This window comes from Somniosus microcephalus, unplaced genomic scaffold, assembly GCF_052327205.1.
Source record: "Somniosus microcephalus isolate GS21.2 unplaced genomic scaffold, FLI_Smic_1.0 unresolved_chr6, whole genome shotgun sequence".
Classification (NCBI taxonomy): Eukaryota; Metazoa; Chordata; class Chondrichthyes; order Squaliformes; family Somniosidae; genus Somniosus; species Somniosus microcephalus.
The window spans coordinates 46,707,599-46,726,482 of NW_028225184.1; positions in this window are offsets into that span (position 1 = coordinate 46,707,599).

Here is an 18,884-nt window from a genome sequence, read left to right on the forward strand (position 1 = left end):
CAAACCAGTCCAAAACACGAGATAACTCCAAACCACTCCAAAACACGAGATAGCTCCAAAGCACTCCAAAACACGAGATAACTCCAAAACACGAGATAACTCCAAACCACTCCAAAACACGAGATAACTCCAAACCACTCCAGAACACGAGATAACTCCAAACCACTCCAAAACACGAGATATCTCCAAACCACTCCAAAACACGAGATAACTCCAAAATACTGAATAACTGCAAACCACTCCAAAACACGAGATAACTCCAAACCACTCCAAAACACGAGGTAACTCCAAACCACTCCAAAACACGAGATAACTCCAAACCACTCCAAAACACGAGATAACTCCAAAACACTCCAAAGCACGAGATAACTCCAATCCACTCCAAAACACGAGATAACTCTCCAAACCACTCCAAAACACGAGATAACTCCAAACCACTCCACAACACGAGATAACCCCAAAACACGAGATAACTCCAAACCACTCCAAAACACGAGATAATTCCAAACCACTCCAAAACACGAGATAACTCCAAACCACTCCAAAACACGAGATAACTCCAAAACACGAGATAACTCCAAACCACTCCAAAACACGAGAGAACTCCAAACCACTCCAAAACACGAGATAACTCCAAAACACTCCAAAGCACGAGATAACTCCAATCCACTCCAAAACACGAGATAACTCTCCAAACCACTCCAAAACACGAGATAACTCCAAACCACTCCACAACAAGAGATAACTTCAAAACACGAGATAACTCCAAACCACTCCAAAACACGAGATAACTCCAAACCACTCCAAAACACGAGAAAGCACCAAACCACTCCAAAACACGAGATAACTCCAAACCACTCCAAAGCACGAGATAACTCCAAACCACTCCAAAACACGATAACTCCAAACCACTACAAAACACGAGATAACTCAAAACCACTCCAAAACACGCGATGACTCCAAACCACTCCAAAGCACGAGGTAACTCCAATCCACACTAAAACACGAGATAACTCTCCAAACCACTCCAAAACACGAGATAACTCCAAACCACTCCAAAACACGAGATAACTCCAAACCACTCCAAAACATGAGATAACACCAAACCACTCCAAAACACGAGATAACTCCAAACCATTCCAAAACACGAGATAACTCCAAACCACTCCAAAACACGTGATAACTCCAAACCATTCCAAAACACGAGATAACTCCAAACCACTCCAAAACACGAGATAACTCCAAACCACTCCAAAACACGAGATAACTCCAAACCACTCCAAAACACGAGATAACTCCAAACCACTCCAAAACACGAGATAACTCTAAACCACTCCAAAACACGAGATAACGCCAAAACACGAGATAACTCCAAACCACTCCAAAACACGAGATAACTCCAAACCACTCCAAAACACGAGATGACTCCAAACCACTCCAAAACACGAGATAACTCCAAACCACTCCAAAACACGAGATAACTCCAAATCACTTTAAAACACGAGATAACTCCAAACCACTCCAAAACACGAGATAACTCCAAACCACTCCAAAACACGAGATAACTCCAAAACACGAGATAACTCCAAACCACTCCAAAACACGAGACAACTCCAAACCACTCCAAAACACGAGATAACTCCAAACCACTCCAAAACACGAGATAACTCCAAAGCACGAGATAGCTCCAAACCACTCCAAAACACGAGATAACTCCAAACCACTCCAAAACACGAGATAAATCCAAACCACTCCAAAACACGAGATAACTCCAAACCACTCCAAAACACGAGATAACTCCAAACCACTCCAAAACACGAGATAACTCCAAACCACTCCAAAACACGAGATAACTCCAAACCACTCAAAACACGAGAGAACTCCAAACCACTCCAAAACACGAGATAACTCCAAACCACTCAAAAACAAGAGATAACTCCAATCCACTCCAAAACACGAGATAACTCCTAACCACTCCAAAACGCGAGATAACTCCATACCACTCCAAAACACGAGATAACTCCAATCCACTCCAAAACACGAGATTACTCCAAAGCACGAGATAACTCCAAACCACTCCAAAACACGAGATAACTCCAAACCACCCCAAAACACGAGATAACTCTAAACCACTCCAAAACACGAGATAACTCTCCAAAACACTCCAAAACACGAGATAACTCTCCAAAACACTCCAAAACACGAGATAACTCCAAACCACTCCAAAACACGAGATAACTCCAAACCACTCCAAAGCACGAGATAACTCCAATCCACTCCAAAACACGAGATAACTCTCCAAACCACTCCAAAACACGAGATAACTCCAAACCACTTTAAAACACGAGATAACTCCAAACCACTCCAAAACATGAGATAACTCCAAACCACTCCAAAACACGAGATAACTCCAAACCACTACAAAACACGAGATAACACCAAACCACTCCAAAACACGAGATAACTCCAAACCACTTTAAAACACGAGATAACTCCAAACCACTCCAAAACATGAGATAACTCCAAACCACTCCAAAACACGAGATAACTCCAAACCACTACAAAACACGAGATAACTCCAAACCACTCCAAAACACGAGATAACTCCAAACCACTCCAAAACACGAGATAACTCCAAACCACTCCAAAACACGAGATAACTCCAAACCACTCCAAAACACAAGATAACTCCAAACCACTCCAAAACACGAGATAACTCTAAACCACTCCAAAAGACGAGATAACGCCAAAACACGAGATTACTCCAAACCACTCCAAAACACGAGATAACTCCAAACCACTCCAAAACACGAGATGACTCCAAACCACTCCAAAACATGAGATAACTGCAAACCACTCCAAAACAAGAGATAACGCCAAACCACTCCAAAACACGAGATAACTCCAAACCACTCCAAAACACGAGATAACTCCAAACCACTTTAAAACACGAGATAACTCCAAACCACTCCAAAACAGGAGATAACTCCAAACCACTGCAAAACACGAGAAAACTCCAAACCACTCCAAAACACGAGACAACTCCAAACCACTCCAAAACAGGAGATAACGCCAAAACACGAGATAACTCCAAACCACTCCAAAACACGAGATAACTCCAAACCACTCCAAAACACGAGATGACTCCAAATCCCTCCAAAACACGAGATAACTCCAAACCACTCCAAAACACGAGATAACTCCAAACCACTTTAAAACACGAGACAACTCCAAACCACTCCAAAACACGAGATAACTCCAAACCACTCCAAAACACGAGATAACTCCAAAACACGAGATAACTCCAAACCACTCCAAAACACGAGATAACTCCAAACCACTCCAAAACACGAGATAGCTTCAAACCATTCCAAAACACGAGATACTCAAAAACACGAGATAACTCCAAACCTCTCCAAAACACGAGATAACTCCAAACCACTCCAAAACACGAGATAACTCCAAAACACGAGATAACTCCAAACCACTCCAAAACACGAGATAACTTCAAACCACTCCAAAACACGAGATAACTCCAAAACACGAGATAACTCCAAACCACTCCAAAACACGAGATAACTCCAAACCACTCCAAAACACGAGACAACTCCAAACCACTCCAAAACACGAGATAACTCCAAACCACTCCAAAACACGAGATACCTCCAAAACACGAGATAACTCCAAACCACTCCAAAACACGAGATAGCTCCAAACCACTCCAAAACACGAGATAACTCCAAAACACGAGATAACTCCAAACCACTCCAAAACACGAGATAACTCCAAACCACTCCAAAACACGAGATAACTCCAAACCACTCCAAAACACGAGATTACTCCAAAACACGAGATATCTCCAAACCACTGCAAAACAGCAGATAACTCCAAAACACCAGATAACTCCAAACCACTCCAAAACACGAGATAACTCCAAACCACTCCAAAACACGAGATAGCTCCAAAGCACTCCAAAACACGAGATAGCTCCAAAGCACTCCAAAACACGAGATAACTCCAAAACACGAGATAACTCCAAACCACTCCAAAACACGAGATAACTTCAAACCACTCCAAAACACGAGATAACTCCAAACCACTCCAAAACACGAGATATCTCCAAACCACTCCAAAACACGAGATAACTCCAAAATACGGAATAACTGCAAACCACTCCAAAACACGAGATAACTCCAAACCACTCCAAAACACGAGATAACTCCAAAACACGAGATAACTCCAAACCACTCCAAAACACGAGATAGCTCCAAACCACGCCAAAACACGAGATAACTCCAAACCACTCCAAAACACGAGATAACTCCAAACCACTCCAAAACAAGAGATAACTCCAAACCACTCCAAAACACGAGATAACTCCAAACCACTCCAAAACGCGAGATAACTCCAAACCACTCCAAAACACGAGATAACTCCAAACCACTCCAAAACACGAGATTACTCCAAAACATGAGATAACTCCAAACCACTCCAAAACACGAGACAACTCCAAACCACTCCAAAACACGAGATAACTCCAAACCACTGCAAAACAGGAGATAACTCCAAATTACGAGATAACTCCAAACCAGTCCAAAACACGAGATAACTCCAAACCACTCCAAAACACGAGATAGCTCCAAAGCACTGCAAAACACGAGATAACTCCAAAACACGAGATAACTCCAAACCACTCCAAAACATGAGATAACTTCAAACCACTCCAAAACACGAGATAACTCCAAACCACTCCAAAACACGAGATAACTCCAAACCACTCAAAACACGAGATAACTCCAAAACACTCCAAAACACGAGATAACTCCAAACCACTCCAAAACAAGAGATAACGCCAAACCACTCCAAAACACGAGATAACTCCAAACCACTTTAAAACACGAGATATCTCCAAACCACTCCAAAACAGGAGATTACTCCAAACCCCTGCAAAGCACGAGAAAACTCCAAAACACGAGATAATTCCAAACCACTCCAAAACACGAGACAACTCCAAACCACTCCAAAACACGAGATAACTCCAAAACACGAGATAACTCCAAACCACTCCAAAACACGAGATAACTCCAAACCACTCCAAAACACGAGATAACTCCAAACCACTCCAAAACACGAGATGACTCCAAGCCACTCCAAAACATGAGATAAATGCAAACCACTCCAAAACACGAGATAACTCCAAACCACTCCAAAACATGAGAAAACTCCAAACCACTCCAAAACACGAGATAACTCCAAACCACTTTAAAACACGAGATAACTCCAAACCACTCTAAAACAGGAGATAACTACAAACCATTGCAAAACACGAGATAACTCCAAACCACTCCAAAACACGAGATAACTCCAAAACACGAGATAACTCCAAACCACTCCAAAACACGAGATAAATCCAAACCACTCCAAAACATGAGATAGCTCCAAACCACTCCAAAACACGAGATAACTCCAAAACACGAGATAACTCCAAACCACTCCAAAACACGAGATAACTCCAAACCACTCCAAAACACGAGATAACTCCAAACCACTCCAAAACACGAGATTACTCCAAAACACGAGATAACTCCAAACCACTGCAAAACAGGAGATAACTCCAAAACACCAGATAACTCCAAACCACTCCAAAACACGAGATAACTCCAAACCACTCCAAAACACGAGATAGCTCCAAAGCACTCCAAAACACGAGATAGCTCCAAAGAACTCCAAAACACGAGATAACTCCAAAACACGAGATAACTCCAAACCACTCCAAAACACGAGATAACTTCAAACCACTCCAAAACACGAGATAACTCCAAACCACTCCAAAACACGAGATATCTCCAAACCACTCCAAAACACGAGATAACTCCAAAATACGGAATAACTGCAAACCACTCCAAAACACGAGATAACTCCAAACCACTCCAAAACACGAGATAACTCCAAAACACGAGATAACTCCAAACCACTCCAAAACACGAGATAGCTCCAAACCACGCCAAAACACGAGATAACTCCAAACCACTCCAAAACACGAGATAACTCCAAACCACTCCAAAACAAGAGATAACTCCAAACAACTCCAAAACACGAGATAACTCCAAACCACTCCAAAACGCGAGATAACTCCAAACCACTCCAAAACACGAGATAACTCCAAACCACTCCAAAACACGAGATTACTCCAAAACATGAGATAACTCCAAACCACTCCAAAACACGAGAAAACTCCAAACCACTCCAAAACACGAGATAACTCCAAACCACTGCAAAACAGGAGATAACTCCAAAATACGAGATAACTCCAAACCACTCCAAAACACGAGATAACTCCAAACCACTCCAAAACACGAGATAGCTCCAAAGCACTCCAAAACACGAGATAACTCCAAAACACGAGATAACTCCAAACCACTCCAAAACACGAGATAACTTCAAACCACTCCAAAACACGAGATAACTCCAAACCACTCCAAAACACGAGATAACTCCAAACCACTCAAAACACGAGATAACTCCAAAACACTCCAAAACACGAGATAACTCCAAACCACTCCAAAACAAGAGATAACGCCAAACCACTCCAAAACACGAGATAACTCTAAACCACTCCAAAACACGAGATAACTCCAAACCACTTTAAAACACGAGATATCTCCAAACCACTCCAAAACAGGAGATAACTCCAAACCACTGCAAAACACGAGAAAACTCCAAAACACGAGATAACTCCAAACCACTCCAAAACACGAGACAACTCCAAACCACTCCAAAACACGAGATAACTCCAAAACACGAGATAACTCCAAACCACTCCAAAACACGAGATAACTCCAAACCACTCCAAAACACGAGATGACTCCAAGCCACTCCAAAACATGAGATAAATGCAAACCACTCCAAAATACGAGATAACTCCAAACCACTCCAAAACACGAGATGACTCCAAGCCACTCCAAAACATGAGATAAATGCAAACCACTCCAAAACACGAGATAACTCCAAACCACTCCAAAACACGAGAAAACTCCAAACCACTCCAAAACACGAGATAACTCCAAACCACTTTAAAACACGAGATAACTCCAAACCACTCTAAAACAGGAGATAACTACAAACCATTGCAAAACACGAGATAACTCCAAACCACTCCAAAACATGAGATAACTCCAAACCACTCCAAAACACGAGATAACTCCAAACCACTACAAAACACGAGATAACACCAAACCACTCCAAAACACGAGATAACTCCAAACCACTTTAAAACACGAGATAACTCCAAACCACTCCAAAACATGAGATAACTCCAAACCACTCCAAAACACGAGATAACTCTCCAAACCACTCCAAAACACGAGATAACTCCAAACCACTACAAAACACGAGATAACTCCAAACCACTCCAAAACACGAGATAACTCCAAACCACTCCAAAACACGAGATAACTCCAAACCACTCCAAAACACGAGATAACTCCAAACCACTCCAAAACACAAGATAACTCCAAACCACTCCAAAACACGAGATAACTCTAAACCACTCCAAAAGACGAGATAACGCCAAAACACGAGATTACTCCAAACCACTCCAAAACACGAGATAACTCCAAACCACTCCAAAACACGAGATGACTCCAAACCACTCCAAAACATGAGATAACTGCAAACCACTCCAAAACAAGAGATAACGCCAAACCACTCCAAAACACGAGATAACTCCAAACCACTCCAAAACACGAGATAACTCCAAACCACTTTAAAACACGAGATAACTCCAAACCACTCCAAAACAGGAGATAACTCCAAACCACTGCAAAACACGAGAAAACTCCAAACCACTCCAAAACACGAGACAACTCCAAACCACTCCAAAACAGGAGATAACGCCAAAACACGAGATAACTCCAAACCACTCCAAAACACGAGATAACTCCAAACCACTCCAAAACACGAGATGACTCCAAATCCCTCCAAAACACGAGATAACTCCAAACCACTCCAAAACACGAGATAACTCCAAACCACTTTAAAACACGAGAAAACTCCAAACCACTCCAAAACACGAGATAACTCCAAACCACTCCAAAACACGAGATAACTCCAAAACACGAGATAACTCCAAACCACTCCAAAACACGAGATAACTCCAAACCACTCCAAAACACGAGATAGCTTCAAACCATTCCAAAACACGAGATACTCAAAAACACGAGATAACTCCAAACCTCTCCAAAACACGAGATAACTCCAAACCACTCCAAAACACGAGATAACTCCAAACCACTCCAAAACACGAGATAACTCCAAACCACTCCAAAACACGAGATAACTCCAAACCACTCCAAAACACGAGATAACTCCAAACCACTCCAAAACACGAGATAACTCCAAACCACTCAAAACACGAGAGAACTCCAAACCACTCCAAAACACGAGATAACTCCAAACCACTCCAAAGCACGAGATAACTCCAAACCACTCCAAAACACGAGATAACTCCAAACCACTCCAAAACGCGAGATAACTCCAAACCACTCCAAAACACGAGATAACTCCAAACCACTCCAAAACGCGAGATAACTCCAAACCACTCCAAAACACGAGATAACTCCAATCCACTCCAAAACACGAGATTACTCCAAAGCACGAGATAACTCCAAACCACTCCAAAACACGAGATAACTCCAAACCACTCCAAAACGCGAGATAACTCCAAACCACTCCAAAACACGAGATAACTCCAAACCACCCCAAAACACGAGATAACTCTAAACCACTCCAAAACACGAGATAACTCTCCAAAACACTCCAAAACACGAGATAACTCTCCAAAACACTCCAAAACACGAGATAACTCCAAACCACTCCAAAACACGAGATAACTCTCCAAACCACTCCAAAACACGAGATAACTCCAACTCACTCCAAAACACGAGATAACTCCAAAACACGAGATAACTCCAAACCACTCCAAAACACGAGATAACTCCAAACCACTCCAAAACACGAGATAACTCCAAACCACTCCAAAACACGAAATAACTCCAAACCACTCCAAAACACGAGATAACACCAAACCACTCCAAAACACGAGATAACTCCAAACCACTTTAAAACACGAGATAACTCCAAACCACTCCAAAACATGAGATAACTCCAAACCACTCCAAAACACGAGATAACTCCAAACCACTACAAAACACGAGATAACTCCAAACCACTCCAAAGCACGAGATAACACCAATCCACTCCAAAACACGAGATAACTCTCCAAACCACTCCAAAACACGAGATAACTCCAAACCACTCCAAAACACGAGATAACTCTCCAAAACACTCCAAAACACGAGGTAACTCCAAACCACTCCAAAACACGAGGTAACTCCAAACCACTCCAAAACACGAGATAACTCCAAACCACACCAAAGCACGAGATAACTCCAAACAACTCCAAAACACGAGATTACTCCAAACCACTCCAAAACACGAGATAACTCCAAACCACTCCAAAACACGAGATGACTCCAAACCACTCCAAAACACGAGATAACTCCAAAACACGAGATAACTCCAAACCACTCCAAAACACGAGATAACTCCAAACCACTCCAAAACACGAGATAGCTTCAAACCATTCCAAAACACGAGATAACTCCAAAACACGAGATAACTCCAAACCTCTCCAAAACACGAGATAACTCCAAACCACTCCAAAACACGAGATAACTCCAAACCACTCCAAAACACGAGATAACTCCAAACCACTCCAAAACACGAGATAACTCCAAACCACTCCAAAACACGAGATAACTCCAAACCACTCCAAAACACGAGATAACTCCAAACCACTCAAAACACGAGAGAACTCCAAACCACTCCAAAACACGAGATAACTCCAAACCACTCCAAAACAAGAGATAACTCCAATCCACTCCAAAACACGAGATAACTCCAAACCACTCCAAAACGCGAGATAACTCCAAACCACTCCAAAACACGAGATAACTCCAATCCACTCCAAAACACGAGATTACTCCAAAGCACGAGATAACTCCAAACCACTCCAAAACACGAGATAACTCCAAACCACTCCAAAACGCGAGATAACTCCAAACCACTCCAAAACACGAGATAACTCCAAACCACCACAAAACACGAGATAACTCTAAACCACTCCAAAACACGAGATAACTCTCCAAAACACTCCAAAACACGAGATAACTCTCCAAAACACGAGATAACTTCAAACCACTCCAAAACACGAGATAACTCCAAACCACTCCAAAGCACGAGATAACTCCAATCCACTCCAAAACACGAGATAACTATCCAAACCACTCCAAAACACGAGATAACTCCAACTCACTCCAAAACACGAGATAACTCCAAAACACGAGATAACTCCAAACCACTCCAAAACACGAGATAACTCCAAACCACTCCAAAACACGAGATAACTCCAAACCACTCCAAAACACGAAATAACTCCAAACCACTCCAAAACACGAGATAACACCAAACCACTCCAAAACACGAGATAACTCCAAACCACTTTAAAACACGAGATAACTCCAAACCACTCCAAAACATGAGATAACTCCAAACCACTCCAAAACACGAGATAACTCCAAACCACTACAAAACACGAGATAACTCCAAACCACTCCAAAGCACGAGATAACACCAATCCACTCCAAAACACGAGATAACTCTCCAAACCACTCCAAAACACGAGATAACTCCAAACCACTCCAAAACACGAGATAACTCTCCAAAACACTCCAAAACACGAGGTAACTCCAAACCACTCCAAAACACGAGGTAACTCCAAACCACTCCAAAACACGAGATAACTCCAAACCACACCAAAGCACGAGATAACTCCAAAGAACTCCAAAACACGAGATTACTCCAAACCACTCCAAAACACGAGATAACTCCAAACCACTCCAAAACACGAGATGACTCCAAACCACTCCAAAACATGAGATAACTGCAAACCACTCCAAAACACGAGAAAACGCCAAACCACTCCAAAACACGAGATAGCTCCAAACCACTCCAAAACACGAGATAACTCCAAACCACTTTAAAACACGAGATAACTCCAAACCACTCCAAAACAGGAGATAACTCCAAACCACTGCAAAACACGAGAAAACTCCAAAACACGAGATAACTCCAAACCACTCCAAAACACGAGACAACTCCAAACCACTCCAAAACACGAGATAACTCCAAACCACTCCAAAACACGAGATAACTCCAAACCACTCCAAAACACGAGATTACTCCAAACCACTCCAAAACACGAGATAACTCCAAACCACTCCAAAACACGAGATAACTCCAAACCACTCCAAAACACGAGATAACTCTAAACCACTCCAAAACACGAGATAACGCCAAAACACGAGATAACTCCAAACCACTCCAAAACACGAGATAACTCCAAACCACTCCAAAACACGAGATGATTCCAAACCACTCCAAAACACGAGATAACTCCAAACCACTCCAAAACACGAGATAACTCCAAACCACTTTAAAACACGAGATAACTCCAAACCACTCCAAAACAGGAGATAACTCCAAACCACTCCAAAACACGAGATGACTTCAAAACACGAGATAACTCCAAACCACTCCAAAACACGAGATAGCTCCAAACCACTCCAAAACACGAGATAACTCCAAAACACGAGATAACTCCAAACCACTCCAAAACACGAGATAACTCCAAACCACTCCAAAACACGAGATAACTCCAAACCACTCCAAAACACGAGATTACTCCAAAACACGAGATAACTCCAAACCACTGCAAAACAGGAGATAACTCCAAAACACCAGATAACTCCAAACCACTCCAAAACACGAGATAACTCCAAACCACTCCAAAACACGAGATAGCTCCAAAGCACTCCAAAACACGAGATAGCTCCAAAGCACTCCAAAACACGAGATAACTCCAAAACACGAGATAACTCCAAACCACTCCAAAACACGAGATAACTTCAAACCACTCCAAAACACGAGATAACTCCAAACCACTCCAAAACACGAGATATCTCCAAACCACTCCAAAACACGAGATAACTCCAAAATACGGAATAACTGCAAACCACTCCAAAACACGAGATAACTCCAAACCACTCCAAAACACGAGATAACTCCAAAACACGAGATAACTCCAAACCACTCCAAAACACGAGATAGCTCCAAACCACGCCAAAACACGAGATAACTCCAAACCACTCCAAAACACGAGATAACTCCAAACCACTCCAAAACAAGAGATAACTCCAAACCACTCCAAAACACGAGATAACTCCAAACCACTCCAAAACGCGAGATAACTCCAAACCACTCCAAAACACGAGATAACTCCAAACCACTCCAAAACACGAGATTACTCCAAAACATGAGATAACTCCAAACCACTCCAAAACACGAGACAACTCCAAACCACTCCAAAACACGAGATAACTCCAAACCACTGCAAAACAGGAGATAACTCCAAATTACGAGATAACTCCAAACCAGTCCAAAACACGAGATAACTCCATTCCACTCCAAAACACGAGATAGCTCCAAAGCACTCCAAAACACGAGATAACTCCAAAACACGAGATAACTCCAAAACACGAGATAACTCCAAACCACTCCAAAACACGAGATAACTCCAAACCACTCCAAAACACGAGATAACTCCAAACCACTCAAAACACGAGATAACTCCAAAACACTCCAAAACACGAGATAACTCCAAACCACTCCAAAACAAGAGATAACGCCAAACCACTCCAAAACACGAGATAACTCCAAACCACTTTAAAACACGAGATATCTCCAAACCACTCCAAAACAGGAGATTACTCCAAACCCCTGCAAAACACGAGAAAACTCCAAACCACTCCAAAACACGAGATAACTCCAAACCACTCCAAAACACGAGATAACTCCAAAACACGAGATAACTCCAAACCACTCCAAAACACGAGATAACTCCAAACCACTCCAAAACACGAGATAGCTTCAAACCATTCCAAAACACGAGATACTCAAAAACACGAGATAACTCCAAACCTCTCCAAAACACGAGATAACTCCAAACCACTCCAAAACACGAGATAACTCCAAACCACTCCAAAACACGAGATAACTCCAAACCACTCCAAAACACGAGATAACTCCAAACCACTCCAAAACACGAGATAACTCCAAACCACTCCAAAACACGAGATAACTCCAAACCACTCAAAACACGAGAGAACTCCAAACCACTCCAAAACACGAGATAACTCCAAACCACTCCAAAGCACGAGATAACTCCAAACCACTCCAAAACACGAGATAACTCCAAACCACTCCAAAACGCGAGATAACTCCAAACCACTCCAAAACACGAGATAACTCCAAACCACTCCAAAACGCGAGATAACTCCAAACCACTCCAAAACACGAGATAACTCCAATCCACTCCAAAACACGAGATTACTCCAAAGCACGAGATAACACCAAACCACTCCAAAACACGAGATAACTCCAAACCACTTTAAAACACGAGATAACTCCAAACCACTCCAAAACATGAGATAACTCCAAACCACTCCAAAACACGAGATAACTCCAAACCACTACAAAACACGAGATAACTCCAAACCACTCCAAAGCACGAGATAACACCAATCCACTCCAAAACACGAGATAACTCTCCAAACCACTCCAAAACACGAGATAACTCCAAACCACTCCAAAACACGAGATAACTCTCCAAAACACTCCAAAACACGAGGTAACTCCAAACCACTCCAAAACACGAGGTAACTCCAAACCACTCCAAAACACGAGATAACTCCAAACCACACCAAAGCACGAGATAACTCCAAAGAACTCCAAAACACGAGATTACTCCAAACCACTCCAAAACACGAGATAACTCCAAACCACTCCAAAACACGAGATGACTCCAAACCACTCCAAAACATGAGATAACTGCAAACCACTCCAAAACACGAGAAAACGCCAAACCACTCCAAAACACGAGATAGCTCCAAACCACTCCAAAACACGAGATAACTCCAAACCACTTTAAAACACGAGATAACTCCAAACCACTCCAAAACAGGAGATAACTCCAAACCACTGCAAAACACGAGAAAACTCCAAAACACGAGATAACTCCAAACCACTCCAAAACACGAGACAACTCCAAACCACTCCAAAACACGAGATAACTCCAAACCACTCCAAAACACGAGATAACTCCAAACCACTCCAAAACACGAGATTACTCCAAACCACTCCAAAACACGAGATAACTCCAAACCACTCCAAAACACGAGATAACTCCAAACCACTCCAAAACACGAGATAACTCTAAACCACTCCAAAACACGAGATAACGCCAAAACACGAGATAACTCCAAACCACTCCAAAACACGAGATAACTCCAAACCACTCCAAAACACGAGATGATTCCAAACCACTCCAAAACACGAGATAACTCCAAACCACTCCAAAACACGAGATAACTCCAAACCACTTTAAAACACGAGATAACTCCAAACCACTCCAAAACAGGAGATAACCCCAAACCACTCCAAAACACGAGATGACTTCAAAACACGAGATAACTCCAAACCACTCCAAAACACGAGATAGCTCCAAACCACTCCAAAACACGAGATAACTCCAAAACACGAGATAACTCCAAACCACTCCAAAACACGAGATAACTCCAAACCACTCCAAAACACGAGATAACTCCAAACCACTCCAAAACACGAGATTACTCCAAAACACGAGATAACTCCAAACCACTGCAAAACAGGAGATAACTCCAAAACACCAGATAACTCCAAACCACTCCAAAACACGAGATAACTCCAAACCACTCCAAAACACGAGATAGCTCCAAAGCACTCCAAAACACGAGATAGCTCCAAAGCACTCCAAAACACGAGATAACTCCAAAACACGAGATAACTCCAAACCACTCCAAAACACGAGATAACTTCAAACCACTCCAAAACACGAGATAACTCCAAACCACTCCAAAACACGAGATATCTCCAAACCACTCCAAAACACGAGATAACTCCAAAATACGGAATAACTGCAAACCACTCCAAAACACGAGATAACTCCAAACCACTCCAAAACACGAGATAACTCCAAAACACGAGATAACTCCAAACCACTCCAAAACACGAGATAGCTCCAAACCACGCCAAAACACGAGATAACTCCAAACCACTCCAAAACACGAGATAACTCCAAACCACTCCAAAACAAGAGATAACTCCAAACCACTCCAAAACACGAGATAACTCCAAACCACTCCAAAACGCAAGATAACTCCAAACCACTCCAAAACACGAGATAACTCCAAACCACTCCAAAACACGAGATTACTCCAAAACATGAGATAACTCCAAACCACTCCAAAACACGAGACAACTCCAAACCACTCCAAAACACGAGATAACTCCAAACCACTGCAAAACAGGAGATAACTCCAAATTACGAGATAACTCCAAACCAGTCCAAAACACGAGATAACTCCAAACCACTCCAAAACACGAGATAGCTCCAAAGCACTCCAAAACACGAGATAACTCCAAAACACGAGATAACTCCAAACCACTCCAAAACATGAGATAACTTCAAACCACTCCAAAACACGAGATAACTCCAAACCACTCCAAAACACGAGATAACTCCAAACCACTCCAAAACACGAGATAACTCCAAACCACTCCAAAACACGAGATAACTCTAAACCACTCCAAAACACGAGATAACGCCAAAACACGAGATAACTCCAAACCACTCCAAAACACGAGATAACTCCAAACCACTCCAAAACACGAGATGATTCCAAACCACTCCAAAACACGAGATAACTCCAAACCACTCCAAAACACGAGATAACTCCAAACCACTTTAAAACACGAGATAACTCCAAACCACTCCAAAACAGGAGATAACTCCAAACCACTCCAAAACACGAGATGACTTCAAAACACGAGATAACTCCAAACCACTCCAAAACACGAGATAGCTCCAAACCACTCCAAAACACGAGATAACTCCAAAACACGAGATAACTCCAAACCACTCCAAAACACGAGATAACTCCAAACCACTCCAAAACACGAGATAACTCCAAACCACTCCAAAACACGAGATTACTCCAAAACACGAGATAACTCCAAACCACTGCAAAACAGGAGATAACTCCAAAACACCAGATAACTCCAAACCACTCCAAAACACGAGATAACTCCAAACCACTCCAAAACACGAGATAGCTCCAAAGCACTCCAAAACACGAGATAGCTCCAAAGCACTCCAAAACACGAGATAACTCCAAAACACGAGATAACTCCAAACCACTCCAAAACACGAGATAACTTCAAACCACTCCAAAACACGAGATAACTCCAAACCACTCCAAAACACGAGATATCTCCAAACCACTCCAAAACACGAGATAACTCCAAAATACGGAATAACTGCAAACCACTCCAAAACACGAGATAACTCCAAACCACTCCAAAACACGAGATAACTCCAAAACACGAGATAACTCCAAACCACTCCAAAACACGAGATAGCTCCAAACCACGCCAAAACACGAGATAACTCCAAACCACTCCAAAACACGAGATAACTCCAAACCACTCCAAAACAAGAGATAACTCCAAACCACTCCAAAACACGAGATAACTCCAAACCACTCCAAAACGCGAGATAACTCCAAACCACTCCAAAACACGAGATAACTCCAAACCACTCCAAAACACGAGATTACTCCAAAACATGAGATAACTCCAAACCACTCCAAAACACGAGACAACTCCAAACCACTCCAAAACACGAGATAACTCCAAACCACTGCAAAACAGGAGATAACTCCAAATTACGAGATAACTCCAAACCAGTCCAAAACACGAGATAACTCCAAACCACTCCAAAACACGAGATAGCTCCAAAGCACTCCAAAACACGAGATAACTCCAAAACACGAGATAACTCCAAACCACTCCAAAACATGAGATAACTTCAAACCACTCCAAAACACGAGATAACTCCAAACCACTCCAAAACACGAGATAACTCCAAACCACTCAAAACACGAGATAACTCCAAAACACTCCAAAACACGAGATAACTCCAAACCACTCCAAAACAAGAGATAACGCCAAACCACTCCAAAACACGAGATAACTCCAAACCACTTTAAAACACGAGATATCTCCAAACCACTCCAAAACAGGAGATTACTCCAAACCCCTGCAAAGCACGAGAAAACTCCAAAACACGAGATAACTCCAAACCACTCCAAAACACGAGACAACTCCAAACCACTCCAAAACACGAGATAACTCCAAAACACGAGATAACTCCAAACCACTCCAAAACACGAGATAACTCCAAACCACTCCAAAACACGAGATAACTCCAAACCACTCCAAAACACGAGATGACTCCAAGCCACTCCAAAACATGAGATAAATGCAAACCACTCCAAAACACGAGATAACTCCAAACCACTCCAAAACACGAGAAAACTCCAAACCACTCCAAAACACGAGAGAACTCCAAACCACTTTAAAACACGAGATAACTCCAAACCACTCTAAAACAGGAGATAACTACAAACCATTGCAAAACACGAGATAACTCCAAACCACTCCAAAACACGAGATAACTCCAAAACACGAGATAACTCCAAACCACTCCAAAACACGAGATAACTCCAAACCACTCCAAAACATGAGATAGCTCCAAACCACTCCAAAACACGAGATAACTCCAAAACACGAGATAACTCCAAACCACTCCAAAACACGAGATAACTCCAAACCACTCCAAAACACGAGATAACTCCAAACCACTCCAAAACACGAGATTACTCCAAAACACGAGATAACTCCAAACCACTGCAAAACAGGAGATAACTCCAAAACACCAGATAACTCCAAACCACTCCAAAACACGAGATAACTCCAAACCACTCCAAAACACGAGATAGCTCCAAAGCACTCCAAAACACGAGATAGCTCCAAAGAACTCCAAAACACGAGATAACTCCAAAACACGAGATAACTCCAAACCACTCCAAAACACGAGATAACTTCAAACCACTCCAAAACACGAGATAACTCCAAACCACTCCAAAACACGAGATATCTCCAAACCACTCCAAAACACGAGATAACTCCAAAATACGGAATAACTGCAAACCACTCCAAAACACGAGATAACTCCAAACCACTCCAAAACACGAGATAACTCCAAAACACGAGATAACTCCAAACCACTCCAAAACACGAGATAGCTCCAAACCACGCCAAAACACGAGATAACTCCAAACCACTCCAAAACACGAGATAACTCCAAACCACTCCAAAACAAGAGATAACTCCAAACCACTCCAAAACACGAGATAACTCCAAACCACTCCAAAACGCGAGATAACTCCAAACCACTCCAAAACACGAGATAACTCCAAACCACTCCAAAACACGAGATTACTCCAAAACATGAGATAACTCCAAACCACTCCAAAACACGAGAAAACTCCAAACCACTCCAAAACACGAGATAACTCCAAACCACTGCAAAACAGGAGATAACTCCAAAATACGAGATAACTCCAAACCACTCCAAAACACGAGATAACTCCAAACCACTCCAAAACACGAGATAGCTCCAAAGCACTCCAAAACACGAGATAACTCCAAAACACGAGATAACTCCAAACCACTCCAAAACACGAGATAACTTCAAACCACTCCAAAACACGAGATAACTCCAAACCACTCCAAAACACGAGATAACTCCAAACCACTCAAAACAC